The following is a 15,289-nucleotide window of genomic DNA, read 5'->3' as shown; positions in this document are numbered from 1 at the left end:
GGCAGAGGGAGAAGCAGGCTCCATGCAGGGAGCCCAATGTGGGACTCGATCCCAGGACTCCAGGATCGCTCCCTGGGCCAAAGGCAGGCGCGAAACCACTGAGCCACCTAGGGATCCCCTAGTTTTGTCCTTTTAAAAGCTGTTTTGGTTATGGATTGATTCTTCCTCTCATTATATATGCTTTTTTTTTTTTTGCATGTTCGGGCACTTTTGTTGGGAAACCAGACACTGAGTGTAGTATGAACTATACATCTCATTAGAAAGAAAATTGGTTCAAACTGGAACAAAACAAAGCGTACCTACTTGCTATTTCTAACGGACAAACCTCAAAACAAAACATAAACGTCTTTATTTATTTATTTATTTTTTATTTATGATAGTCACACAGAGAGAGAGAGAGAGAGAGGCAGAGACACAGGCAGAGGGAGAAGCAGGCTCCATGCACCGGGAGCCCGAAGTGGGATTTGATCCCGGGTCTCCAGGATCCCGCCCTGGGCCAAAGGCAGACGCTAAACCGCTGCGCCACCCAGGGATCCCCATAAACGTCTTTAATTGCTGATATTAATAGACACATAGAAGCTGAAGGAGACACATAAACACAACATTAGGGGAGACACTGACTCGTATATTTCTGTTTTTGATACAACAAATAGAAATGAGATCATAAATGTCCCAATCAATGCAGTTAAAAAGCAATTAACTTATTTTAATTGCACTGGAAAGATTTTTTTGAAAAATAGATAATATGCTGTGTCACGTGTACAATAAAACACAGTTCAGTAACTTGCAAAATTGGAAATTACATGGAGGATATTCCCCGATAATGTCAAAATAACTATAGAGAACGTAACAAACAAAACAAACTAAAAAATGACTCAAACACAGACGAGGAGAAAGAAGTGTATTCCTTCCTCCAAATCTGAAACCATAATTTTTCTTTTAAGATTTTTATTTATTTATTTTATTGAGAGAGAGCGAGAGAGAGGACAAGCCTGGCGGGGGGAGGCAAGGGGCAGAGGGAGCAGCAGACTCTCCCCGCCGCGCAGGGAGCCCGATGCAGAACTCGATCCCAGGACCTTGGGGCCACGACCCGAGCCGAAGGCGGACGCTGCACCCACTGAGCCCCCAGGCGTCCCCATAATTTGTTAAAAAAGTAATTCACACTTGGGTGGGGGCCAAAGCCCCACTCAGATCAGATTTCACTGCTTCTGAAACTACTTCTGTTTAAAAATAACGAGAGCAAACAATGGGCACGAACCTGGGCGCTGAGGGAGACCCAGGAAAGCCCGAGGAAAAGCCGAAAGCCTTAGGTAACCAGAAGGCGGGATTGGGGGGCCTGAGCGCGGCAGAGCGCAGACGCCCAGGGGTCTGGGGCGGGAGGGCGGGTCAAGCAGACGAGACGGTCAGTTCCAGCCTCGAGACAGAGGGCGGGGAAGTCCACGACGGGAAGGTGTCTCTATTTACCCGCTAAAATCTGGACCGTCTGTTGAAATGGGCCACTTTGGAAGGACATGCGATTTTGCCAAAATTGTCAAAGAAACTAACAGAAGCCAGCAACTGGGCCTCAATGTTGGGGGACATTCCTGATGGTGTGTACCCGGGGTGACGTGATGAGCAGCGGTTCCCGGGAGGTGGGCACATGCGGGTGCAGACAGGCGCACATGGATGCAGGTGGGGGCGCAGGTAGGTGCAGGTAGGCATAGGAGGGTGCAGGTGGGCGCAAGTGGGGGCTGGAGGGTGCAGGCAGGTGCAGACAGGTGCAGGCAGGTGCAGGTGGCAGCAGGAGCCACATCGTCCCAGGCTGGGAAGCACAGGTCCCTCCACGGCCCAGGAGCTGCGGCTGAGGGCCTTCAGGGTCCCCGGTCCAGGGCAGCAGCATCCACAGGCCCACTCGGCCTCTGCAGGGGGAGGCAGGGTGAAAAGGGGGGCGGCAGGGCTGCTGGAGCTGGATTTGGCCTCTCTGCACCCCTGCACCCCGAGGGGGCGTCTCACAGGGAGAGGCTGCGAGCTAATCTGAAGGGTTTTCTGAATCTGTTCGCGTTGCCCATTCCTCAGAGACCCCAGGGCCGTCCTGGGATCACTTGTTACTGGGGAGACTGCGCCTCTTCCCCCGCGTGTGTCACTCGCATAGTTGTGTTTGCATTGTCCACTTGCGACACCTCCCAGCCTTTCGTTGTTGGCTGCGCTTTCGTTGCGGAGTTGAAGGGGGTGTGCGTGTGATGTCGGTGCCAGGAAGCCTGAGAAGCCTGGCCACTCGGTCCCCGTGAACACTTGTGAGGTTGCCGGGTCAGCTCTGGCCCTGGCAAGGAAGCAGGGTTAGGGCTCTGGGCTTGTCGTCCCGCCTGGAGCAGCCCCTGCAGGGGGAAGGGGCCCTTGGGGTGGGGCGTCTGCAGGGGGAGACTGAGGTAGGTGTGGGCGGCCGGACAGCAGCCCAGAGCCTCAGGAGCGGCCACTCCCTTGGGACTGTGTCCCCGCTTCTTTCTCAACTCCAGGGACTGACACAGAAGGGTCTGCCCTCTGACCTCTGCCCAAAACGCCAGTAGCAGCCGAGCCCCACAAAGGCACAGCTCCCACAGGTGAAACACCAGGAAACTGAAACAGTGACTCGCGGAAGCAAGGACAGACAGATGTTGGAAGATCCCAGGAGAAGGCGAGACAAGGAAAACTCACAGGAAAAGAAGCACGTGGAAGTCCTGGTTATTCCAGGAAGATGTGGTCTCTGAAGCGTGGACGGGGTGAGCATGATGAGTTGCAGAGGCTGCGGCCGGGCCATCAGGAGCCAGACGATCCCCTGCAGGACGGACGTCCCCGGGCGCCCAGACGCTGCAAGGCCATGGACGGACGGTCGCCAGATCGCCCAGCGCAGTCCCCAGATGTAGCACAAGGGAGGTTTGAACTTAGAAACTCATTATGTGTTAGTGAAAAAGAAAAAAAAAAATCACGAGCCACGTGGGGAATAAGGGTGACCTATTATCTGGATGTTACTTTTGTCTTAAAACTAAATAATAATAATAATAATAATAATAATAATAATAATAAACTAAACAAAACAAACAAACAAAAAAAAACACAACTAAAGCCCAAGGAAAGAAAAAGAGAAAACATATTCATGACGACTCAGAAAGGAACATGAATCTGCTAAAATAGCCATCTTTGTAGAGAAACAATATAGAAATTGGTAAGAAAAAAAAATAAAAGAAAAAGAAAAAAATAAATAAAAATAAAAATTTAGGGGATCCCTGGGTGGCTCAGCGGTTTGGACCCTGCCTTTGGCCCAGAGGGTGATCCTGGAGTCCCGGGATCGAGTCTCACGTCGGGCTCCCTGCAGGGAGCCTGCTTCTCCTCTGCCTGTGTCTCTGCCTCTCTCTCTCTCTCTCTCTCTCTCTCTATATATATATATATATATGTTTATCATAAATAAATAAATAAATAAATAAATAAATAAATAAATCTTTAAAAAATAAATAAATAAAAATTTAGCCCCTCAACACAGAGAATAACATGGGCACCGTCCCGCACGGCATCAGTAGGACCAGGTGGACATGGAGCGGCAGGGAAGCAAACACAAGAGAGACACAGAAGAAGACAAACAGGTGAGTAACGTCGATGTGATAAATGGAAAATAGGACATAAATGATGGAGTTCCTGATATATGACAACTTTCTAAATAAAGGCAGAGGATTTAAATTTACTATTTATAAGACAAAACATCTCAGAGGGGCGCCTGGGGGCTCAGCGGTGGAGCATCTGCCTGTGGCTCAGGTCGTGACCTTGGGGTCCCAGGATCGAGTCCTGCGTCAGGCTCCCTGCTTGGCCGGGAATCTGCTTCTCCTTCTGCTCGTGCTCACTCTCTCTCTGAAATAAATAAACAGATTAAAAAAAAAGAAGAAGAAGAGCATCTCCGGTGATGGGAAGATGAACAGACTCCCGGGACATGGTCTGCAGAGAACACACGTAAACCACGAAAGCAAAGCCGTCAGCACGACACTGACGGGGAAGACGCATGATCTGAACATGACCCCAGCAGGGCCAGCTGGCGACCTCGACATTGGGCAAGACGAGATGTCGCTGAAACGTGGCGCAAATATCAAAGCCGGATCCAACAGGGCAGGAAGAGGACAGCCCAGCACGGGGCTGAGTGCATGAGTGTGCGTCCGATCCTACGGCGGAAGAGAGAGCGTGTCCATGGAACCTGCTCAGACGCACACATGAGCCGCATGCTGGGCTCAGCCACCGCAGCCGCTCCGAGGACCTTCCAGGAGGATGAAGGAAGACGCAGAAGGTTGAGGTTGAACCAGTGAGGTTGAGATACGCGGGGGGTCTGTACGTAGAGGCGCGAATTCTCAATGATTCCCTCAAGTTCAAAATTACCCAGAAACTCCATCCCGTCTATAGCACCATCGATTTTGACCAGACCTCAAAGTCCATACGTTTGGAAACAAAGTGACGGGAGGACGCGCAGCCCTGGAAACCATGGGGAAGCAGACCCTCAGCCGAGGCCCCGGAGGTGCCCTCCGCTGAAGCCAGGAGGAGGGAACGTGGCTCAGCTGGGTGCTCCCGCCTTGCGCTGCCGGAGACACCGGCCGCCACTGCAAGGACGGCGTGAGCGTGAAGAGGAGTCACTACCTTCCTCGCGTGCAGATTCCATTGACACCCCATGGGCGAACCTCTCAGAAGCTCTGAGAGTGAGGAGCAGCGTTTCCTTTGAGCCCGCACTGGGACAGCTGCCGGGGAAACGCAGTCTTCACGGGGAGGAAAGCACAACCGGGAAGGAACAGCCTTTTGGGGGGGAGGGGGGTTACGTGCTTATTATTATTATTATTATTATTATTATTATTATTAATTTTTATTTTATTTTATTTTTTTACATCTTGGTGAAGCTCAGAAGATCATAGGTGAGCACCTGGGCAAGAATCACATGTTTTAACGCCCAGGTGACTGATGGATCTCCGGGTTTCCCGTGGCTCCTCGTGCTAAGGCAGGTGCCCAGCATGTGCTGGGGGTGGGTGTGAGTCAGGCGTGGGGTTTAAGAGAAGCGTATGAACAGCCGGGCGGCTCAGGAGGCCTCCAGGGGCTTCCCCTACGTGCACGTGGACAGTGCGTGGAAGGCCGCGTGTGCTCCGGGCGGTGCCCAGTGGTGCCCTGCCCAGGCCCAGGCTGGGATGATAACCCTCTCCCTGTGCCCACCTCCGTCTCTGCGGCATCGACTGCGAGTGGACACGACCTCCGTAAATACGCGTGCGGGTTTCCACGGCCGACCTCACGACGACGACGAGTGGCAGGCTCCGCCCGGAACGTGAGGCCCAGTGGCTCGGAGCGGGGGACAAGCCTGCTCCTGCACCCGGAGCCACGACGGCCGCGCCCTGACCCCGAGGAAGGCGATTGCTTCGCTCTGCTCTGTTTTCTGGCTCCGTGAGGGGAATTGCAGGCAAGAGGCTGCCAATTAGAAGCCGTCCGATTTCATTAATCTTTAATTATCAGGCCAAACAAATGGAAGGTGGCCCGCACCAGGAGAACGGCTCACGGTATTTACCACCGCGCTCATCCCTGTGACCCGTCCACATCATCAAACGCCGGTGCCTTTCCAGTGCGTGGAGCAAATAATTAAAGTGCCCATAAAGGCAGCGGCGTCTTAGCTGCGCCTAATTGTGCATGAATCAGCTGTGCCGCGGGTCCAGGAGCCCTTGAGAAGCCCCTGCACCCACCGCTCCTGCTCCCAGCACCCACTCCGCAGCCCCGCGGCCAGCTCCCGGGTGGGAGGGCAGGGTGGAGGCTCAACCCAGTTGATCTACGCGTTTATGCAGCCTTGTGATGCCAGAACGGGTAAGCGGTGAGCACACCGTGAAGGGGCCCCAGGGCCTGCGCCTCCCCGGGCTCCCGAGGCACTGAGGGGAGGTCCAGGGCCCCTCCCCGTGAATGGCCTCCCTTGACGGGCATCGAGCAGGTGCTACAGTGCGCTGCGCTCGGGGACACTGGGGGCGCTGCAGGTTGGCCCGGGATGGGGGGGCTGTGAACCTGCTCAGATTTGGGGGGTGGAGGTCAGCCAGATGGCAGTGTCCACCCCGACAGTTTAGGGCACGGCCAGGGTCCACGGCCACGGGGCACGGCCATCCACCATTGGGCTGCCCTGGGCGGTAGGTCAGCCCTGTGTGGCCCTGCCCAGCAGAGGGGACTCCGATGAACACAGGCCTGGGAGCCCACAGGACGCGAGGTGCCAGGCACTGTCCGAGCGGAGCCTGGCTCTGGAGATCGAGGCCCCCAGAGGCGTCCGAGAGCTGAACTGATGCCACCGAGGGAAGGGCAAAGGGTAGTCGGCTTCCGGGGCAGTCGGGGGGCGGGGCGGGCCTGGCGGTGGCGGCTCCGAGGCCAAAGAGGGCCCCAGACCAGGACGGGGCCTGCTGTCACCTTGAGGTTAGCGAGCAGGTCCCTGTGGGGCCCCTGACCCCCAGCACTATAAAGTGATGCATTTTATTGCTTACTCTACACTTTGCCACGAAGTATGGTAATTTTTTTTTTTTTTTTCTTGCAGTGGCATCTATAGAAAACCAATACAGGGCGATGCCTGCTGTTGATGAGCCACGTGTACCAACTCTGCAGCAGACCCGCTGCAAGGACAAAAGTGGGTCCGAGCCACATGGCTCAGGTGGGGTTGGGATGTCAGCCTCGGTGGCCTCGTCGGTAACATGGGGGTGATCCCCCCCAGGAGATGCCCAGGTTACCCGCCCAACCTGGACACCCGCTCTCCCCTCCTCCTCTACCTCCTCCCCCTCCTTTTCCTCCTCGGGGAAGAGAGGGTGAGACCCACGCCTGACACAAGGGATGGGGCAGGTGGCGGGGGACAGTACCGGGCACAGCCTTGCTCAGGGAGAAAGACCCTGAGGTCACATTCAGAGCATGTTGGTGCCTGTGGAAGTCACGTGGAACCTTCTGGAAGGTCAGCTGACGTTCACGCCTCGGCACCAGGGAGATGCACAGTCCCCCCTTTGGATTTGAGCTGCATGATACAGGCCTGGAAATGGAGGTTATGGGGCGGAAGGAGCAAACTCGCCACACAAACCTTAACAGAAGTCACTCAACACCCACCGGGGCCTGGGGTGTGACCTTGGGAGCCCCTCAGGGCGGTGGAGATGTGAGGACACGGCAGGACGAGCACAGTGAGGAGAGCGAGGGTGCATCCCCATGCCCCCGGACACGTCTGCAAGCCAGGCCACCAGCCAGCGCTGTCCAGGCCTCGCTAAGCTGGGCCGCCTGTTCCCACACATGCTCTGGACACCACCGTCTGCCCTGCAGTCACACTCTCTGGCTTTGCCGTGACCTGGTGGCCACCAGACACTCGATCCGACCCAGGGTGGCAGTGAGATCCCTCCTTGGCTCCCCTCGGCCATTCGTGGGGAATTCCAGACCTCAGTGCGCAAGGCCCTCGGGGTCAGGCCTCTGTATGGCCCCAAATACCCGGTGGGCCTCGAGGATGTCCTGCCCTCCGCCCAGGATGGGCTGCAGGACGCCGGCTGCCGGCAGAACTCACCCCAGCCTTGCAGGTGCCCCGTCCCGGGCAGCCTCGCTGAACCCGAGGCCCGCCACTGGCTCCTCCGAGCCCTCGGGCACCGCGATGGCTGCGCCGCCAGCTCACCTGAATTCCCAGTTTACTTGTCCGAGTCCTGAGCTGAGCCAGGAGCCTCGCCTCCGCAGCCCGGCCCGGCCCTCCTGCGACCTGGCCACCGAGCTCACGGGAGCATGTGTCCTGCTGTCTGGTGGGACCGGCCCCCCTCCCGTGCAGCCCCCAGGACCTGGGGGTCTCTGGCTCCACCCTCGCCTCCTCCGAGGCAGTGAGCAAGTGCCCCTGAGAGCGGCCGTCTCCTCCCCTGCAGCCCTGCCCCCGAGGGCTGGCGGACGGCCCGCGACTCTGGGCCCCACGGAGCTGTCCTGCTGTCCTTGCCTGTGCTGAGAGCCTTGGCTTCGGGGTTGTTTTTCTTTAAAGATTTTATTTATTTATTCCTGAGAGACACAGAGAGAGGCAGAGACACAGGCAGAGGGAGAAGCAGGCTCCACGCAGGGAGCCCGATGGGGACTCGATCCCAGGACCCGGGGATCACGCCCTGAGCAGAAGGCAGACGCGCAACCACGGAGCCCCCGGGAAGCCCATAGGCTTCGCTTAAATTACAATGATCATCACAGGAAAGTGGGATCTGCTCCGATCACCCCAGGGTGACTCTAGCTGCCAGACACCCCAGGAAGGACCTCACGCCCTGCGACCCCCCTCCACGGGGAGCTCCCCACCACACAGCCCTGCCTGCAGGGCCCGCTGGCTGCGTTACTGGGAGGGAGATGGGCCACCTCCTCCCTGGGTCTGTCGGAAAAGCCACTGTCTCCTGCCATGTGCACCACACAGATGCGCTCTGGAGCCCCAGCGGGCACCTTCCGGGAGCACCCATGTCGGCCTGCATCTAGTGAGACTCAGCGACCACCTGCCCCGAGTCATTCACTGGGGCCCCAAGGGTCTCTGCTGGGAGGGACCCCCACTCAACCACCGTGTCACTGGAACTGCCACCGGCAAATTGGCTGCGTTCCCCACTTCCACGTTAGACATTGAATTCTCCTCACCAACTGATGACTCCAGTCCACGCCGCAGTTCCGGGCCCTGGCCTGCTCGGGAGGGAGCCCCAAGCCCCTGCTCTTCCCTGGGGGTCCTCGCAGCAGGGGACCCGGCTCAGGACTTCAAGGACACGGGATCGGCTGAGCCCTGAAATGCAGGGAAACATGGATCTTAGAGTCACCACTTGAAGTTGCTGCTTAGAGCTGTAAAAACAGATCACGCTTCGCCTGGGACGGCGTGGGGGTCACGCAGTTAGCATGTCCCTCATTTGAGGAGCAAGCCCCTGCCAAGCCAGGCTGCGTGCCAAGATACGCAGGCATCTCGGGGCTTCACCCCAACCTGGACCTACACCTGGACTCAGACCTGGGCCCACACCTGGACTCCCTCCTGGGCCCACACCTGAAGCCACATCTGGACCCACACCTGGGACCCCTCCTGGGTCCATACCTGGACTCAGACCTAGACCCACACCAGGTCCCACATCTGGACCTCCTCCTGAGCCCACACCTGGCCCCACACCTAGATTCAGACCTGGACCCACACCTGGATTCAGACCTGGACCCACACCTGGACCCTTACCAGGACTCACAGGTCATCAGGTCTGGGAGTCTCTTGAGGCAGGTGGAGCAGACCCTGTGCATGGCGGCAGAGGGTGCCCAGGGTGAGAGGGTCCTGGGCAATGTCAGAGAAAACCCAGGCGGCGTGAAGAGACATCACCATTTGAAAAGGGGCGTCCTCAGTGTCCCTAGTGAGACGACAGGAGCTGCTGACCCCATGTGTGAGGACAGACTAGGCACTCAGGACAGTGGGGGCAGTGGCAATCCCAGCCTCACCGTACCCTAGCATGGATGCTTCTAGAAAACCGGTCGACCTGGGCTCCCACCTCTGATCTCAGCCCAGGATCTGCTCCCAGAGAGGGCCACCATCCCCGGCCCTGGGCTGCTCTGTGGGTGGTGGGTACGGTGGGCCCCAGGCCCCAGGCCAGCTGGCACACGGGGAGAGGCCGTGCCGGGGCAGAGGACCGAGCCGAGGCCCTGGGCCTTGTCTGAGCTCTGTGGGGGGCGCCGGGCCAAGGAAATCCCCGTGGACAGCCCGGGGGACACCCAGGGACGCAGCTGCTCCATGGGCCCTGGGAGAGGAGCCGGGGCCTCTGCCCTCCGCGTCATCTCTGGGGCCAGCACGGCATCCGGTGGCAGGTCCCCAGGCGCAAGCTCGGCAGCCCCTCGCTCCTGGGCCGGTGCGCGGGGCACTGTCTTCTGCGTGGCAAGTTTATTTCTGCCTAAATTATTAAGCGCGTTGTTTAATAATGCAAACCTTCCCATTGTAGCTGGGAAAGCAGATGCCTTGTTTCAAAGCATATTGTTTCCAGAAAGCAGCAGGCGACCTGAGCCCCCGGTCTGATCTCGGTGCGGGGCCTCAGCTTGGGAGGCGCAGGGGGCCCCTGGGTTAGTAACGCGGCTCGGCCCAGCCTTGCGCTCTTCTTTCTACTTTACTTACTCATTTGCGTTTGACAAGGTCCCGGGGATAAACGCTGGCCGTTTTGACAGTTTTCGGAGAAAAGCAGATCTGTCATGGCACAAGTTCTGTTCCCAGGCGTGCAACACGCTCCCAAGCTGTGGGCACACATGTGAAGGGCATGTTCTTACGGGGGGGGGGGGGGGTACTGCCGGCCCAGATGCTCACGTCATTGAGAGCCCTCCCCGGCGGCCTCTGTGTTGCAGGCCCCGGGAGCCAGCGGAGACCCCGGCTCGCCGTGCTTGGGGTCCAGATTGCACACGGGGCCACATCAGTTAAGCCCAAGTTCCTGCAAGCTCCTGCCAGAGGTGCCCGCCCCGAGGTCCCGCATGTCCCGGTGCCCCTCGCCACCCAGGGAAGCTCCTGCCTGCGAGCTCTGCAGGCGCTGCTGGGGATCTTCCAGCAGGAAGGCAGCTCAGGTCCGGTTTTCGAGCCACGTCTGAAACCCTACAAGGACCTCGGGAAAAGGCAGTGGGCCCTTCAGCTGTAAGCGGCCCAGACGGGACCGGGTCCAACCTGGAGGAAGGCCCCCAGCTCATCCTACTGGGCGCTCCCGAGGGCGGGAGGGGGCATCGGGCAGAACCGCACTGGATGGCAGATGGCAGAGTGTTCCCAAGGGGCAGCACACCAGGCACCCGGCCCCAAACTCATCTGGATGCCTGTTGTGACCTCGGGGGCAGCCGGGATGCTTGGTGTCCTTCTGGCTCGGCTAAATCTCTCTAAAAATGCCCCGGAGAGCCCTCGCTGCTCCCACTAATCAGGCCCCAGGAAGCCCACGAGGGAAGCCACCGCCTGTCCCCTTGACCCAGCAGCAGCAGCAGCTTCCCATCTTGTTGGCAGGCAGACAGCCCAGGGCCCCCAAGGACATGGGACAGGAGAGGACGGTTCCCCCTGCCTGAAGACAAGGGGGTGCTCGGGCCTCGGCAGCAGGTGGGGGTGCCTGGTGGGGCGTCCAGGCCCTGGAACCTCAAGGGGCCCCAGACAGGGGTAGAGGAGCCAAGGGGGGTGCACGGCAGATGGAACAGGTGTCCCTCTGCTCTCTCCCGGCAGCTTCGTCATGGCACCTTCTGCAGACGTGGCGCTCACCACTGAGTGCAGCAGCCTCCTCCCCCTGCACTGGCCTCCCTCGGGATTGGGAGGAAAACAGGCAGGTCACCTCCCCACCCCCCCACCCCCCCCAGCCGCCAGCCGCCAGGAAACACCTTCCCATCACCTGCATCACAGCTGAGCTGGGGTTTTCCAAGCCTCAGTCACCAGGGTCCTTGTCCCGACAGAGGAGTCCCCACCGCAATAGCGTCCACCGTCTTCACTGGGTCTGGTTCCTGCTCTCTTGTCCCCTCCAGGGTCCTCCTGGGGAGCAGGAGCTCAGGGCAGGTGCAGAGGCACCTCGGGGCGCGTAGGTGATGAGGGGTAGATGGATGAGCCGCCCCCAGTGCACCACTGGGCTGGGCTGGAGGAACAGTGACAGGAACCCCTTCCTAGCCGTCCCCAGGGAGGGCCAGCCACCTGGTCGCCCCCGAAGTAGAGTGCTCCTGAGGGCACGGGCAAGGGCCCTCCTCAGGCGGGGACAGCAGAGGGACACAGAGGGGGGAACGCCAAGGGGGTACGCGGCATAACCACATCCCAGGTGCTCCAGGCCCCAGAGGCCGCAGGCTGGATGTACTGGCCGGACGTGCCCCTGGAGGCGAGCGCAGAGCACCAAGCCCCCTCCCTGTATCTAGTTCTTCTCCGACTGCTTGTGCCAGTGTTCCTAGATCCGGGTGCACCAGCCCACCCACATTTTGTTAGATTTATACTGATGTATTTCTCATCTTTTGGCGCTGGTTTAAAACAGACTACTTCGTACTTTCCATTTCCCGCCATCCTTGCTAGTATCAGAAACGCAGGGCATTTGTGTCCCAAGATGTGGCCCGATCACGTGGCCGTGCCATCTGTGGGCAGCGGTGGTTCTGTCTGGTTCCGGGCTCAGGAGCGTGGCTTCAGTTGCGTTTAATAGAATTGCGGATGGAGGCACTCGCGGCGCACTGGCCGGCCCCTCGGCACGTGGTCGGGTCTGCTCCCGGTCCTTCCTGACCTTCATTTCCATAAATCAAGTCCCTTTGCTATTTCATCCGATCACCTCGTTGCACCTGCTGGTGCAAAGTTTAGCTGTTACTGGTCACGACACCCCGCAGCTCAGACACGTTTCCTTAACCTGCTACCACGTATCTTCGGTTGGGCCTCGGCCGACGGAGAACACGGGGAGGGGAGCGCACGATCCACCCGTGCTCCCACCTGCCCGTGAATCCTGCCTGTGCCCACATCCACTCTACGAGTCGCCGTCGATCTTGGCAACGGGGCGGTCGCCCTCTGTTCTGCGCCAAACGGCGAGACACTACCGCACCATCTTTCATGCCTTTGCTAGTTTGATGACATCTTTGCTTCCTTGTCGTTTCTCGAGACTATCTCGTGCGTAGGTGCGAAGCGCTCTCCGTGGTCCACAGCTCGTGGAGACCGTGTTCCCGGGGCCCCACGATCCCTGGAGACTTCTACTCCCGCCCGTTCCGGGTTCCTGGGAATGCGTTTCAGGGATTCGCGTTATCACGTCCCTGACGGGCGTCCCCCTGCTGGCCGCTCTGTCCTCCCCGCGTCCAGTCCGCTCCAGGGATTGTACTTTCCAGCCCTGAGGACTTTTCCCGTTTGAGGATTGTTAGTAAAGCCCCACTCAGCATTGAAATTATGCGTATTTTCTTCCACTTTTTTAGGCCTCCCCTTTATCCTCCTCAGCATATGTATGGCTACCGCTGTCCAGGCCTGTTTGCTGACCTCAGGGCCTGACTGTCATCCCCGGGACTTTTCTTCCTCTCGCCTGTTGGTCACAATGGCCTTTTCCCGGGACACTGGGGGGCTCGGCGGTTGAGCATCTGCCCTTGGTTCAGATCGTAACCCTGGGGTCCTGAGATCGAGTCCCACGTCGGGCTCCCTGCGTGGAGCCTGCTTCTCCCTCTGCCTGTGTCTCTGCCTCTCTCTCTGTGTCTCTCATAAGTAAATAAATAAAATCTTTTTTTTTTAAATGGCCTTTTTCCCATCTCACATCCCAAGAGAAAAGAGCCTCCTGGGTGTCAGGTGTGACGTGGCCACAGAGTGTGTCATCCCTCAGAGGGGATGCTCTCTCCTCCACAAGGCAGAGGGCAGGGGGCTCACCACATCCCCTCATGAGGACCTGGGTCGGGTCAGGGCTGGGGGCAGCCTCAGCTGATGTCATGCCCCTGTTGCAAGGCCTCCAAAGTGAGACGAGACCTCTGCCTTTCCATCCCGCCCTTCAGGGAGACTGGCTTCTCTGAAGCACGGAAACGTAGGCGATCCCACCGCACGTGTCCCGCTTGGGCCTCCTGACCTCTGCTTTTCCTTCCAGAACCTCAGTGGCGAACGAGCCTGATAGACAAGGCGGGGTCCCGGGGTCTTCGGTGGCCAAGGGCACCCAGAAGTTAACTGAACACTGTTGCAATGTGTTTTCCATCTGACATTTCATTTGCTCTTTTGCTTCTACAGATTTAGTTTCCCTAATTACAGTTCATTTTAATTAATTGGATTCATTTTGATCCATTTAGCGAGGAACAATATAAAGAATAAATATTATTAGCGTCATAATAGCTGAGGCAGCTAATAGCTTGCAGCATTCAGACTTTACCAGGTCTTGTTATAAGTACACTAACTAATTTAACTGGTGAGCAACCCAGTTCCCTGTACAAGAAAAATGATTCATCATAATTTGAGGCCTTGAACATAAACCACCATTTTCTCCATCTGGCTAATATAAAACTGAGATTTCATATTACTGTGAGTCAATGTTTGTTATGAAATCACATATATTACTCTCAGAGATTCATTGCCATTGACATCAAGACTTAAAACTACACCAGAAGTGTTTCTCAGCCACTTACAGTAAAAATGTGTGTAATAAGTGAAAAAAAACTTGTTCACGGTTACAGTGAAATAATACTTGGCAACTTTCTTCTCCTGGAAAATGGGATTATTTTGGATCTTTATTTCCATCTGGGATCCACTCAAGACTTCCCCTCCTAAAACAGTCTCCTATTTCACACCTAGTGTATAGGAATCATTTTTGTGAAAAGTGCACACTGTGAATTATTTTTAAATCTATATGTGCAAGCACCGTTGAGGTGAGTCAAAGTGCAGAATGTGGGAGCCCGACCTTAGTCCCCTTCTCCTTTCAAAGAAATATGAGAGTGGTCAGCTGGATAGAGAAGATGCAGTGGATACACACACACACACACACACACACACACACACACACACGAACATTACTCAGCCATCAAAAAGAATGAAATCTTACCATTTGCAATGACACGGATGGACCTAGAGGGCATTATGATGAATGAAATAAGTCAACCAGAGAAAGATAAATACTATACGATCTCACTCCTATGTGGGATGTAAGAAACAAAATGGAAGCTCGTAGGGGAAGGGAGGGAAAAAGAAAATAAGAAGAAATCAGAGAGGGATCCAAACCATAAGAGACTCCTAACTCTAGGAAACAAATAGGGTCGCTGGAGGGGAGGAGGTGAGAGGACAGGGTCCCTGGGGGATGGGCCTGAAGGAGGGCACGCGATGGGCTGAGCACCAGGTGTTTATACAGCTGATGACTCGCTGACTTGTCTCTCTGAAACTAATACTATATTATATGTTAATTAATTGCATTTAAATTTTAAAAAGAAGAGAGCTTGGTGCGCAGCTCCAGCGTCTGCACGGAGGCGAGGAAGACAGAGCGTTAAGAGTAGCCACCAGGCTAGCCACCCGACCCCCGCTGGGCAGGAGGCATTTCCAGCAGAAGGTGGGAGACTAGACAGGCTCCTGGGACTCTGGGCCGTGCAAGGGGTGAGCACAGCCCCTCATGACCCATCGGCGGGAGGAGCACATGGAGGGCTCCCCTGGGACAAAGACACCTTTTCTTCAAGGGGGTCTACTGGCCTACTTTTCACTAAGATGAGAGCAGCCCAGGCATGTCTGAATTTCAGGGGAAGTGCAGTGACACAGGCCAGGGGGACTAGCAGTGAGGGGAGTCCATGAGGAGGTAGAGGGACGGGGCTGATGTCCTTAACCAGAGGGGAGGGTGCTGGGCGCTGCCGAGGTCGAGAGGCAGCTCAGCGAGGCAGCAGGTGTCAGGGGAGGGGCTGCAGC

The sequence above is a fragment of the Canis lupus genome, chromosome 10 (genome assembly GCF_011100685.1).
Source record: "Canis lupus familiaris isolate Mischka breed German Shepherd chromosome 10, alternate assembly UU_Cfam_GSD_1.0, whole genome shotgun sequence".
Lineage (NCBI taxonomy): Eukaryota > Metazoa > Chordata > Mammalia > Carnivora > Canidae > Canis > Canis lupus.
The sequence above is the reverse complement of the archived record's forward strand: the minus strand, read 5'-3'. Positions refer to the sequence as shown.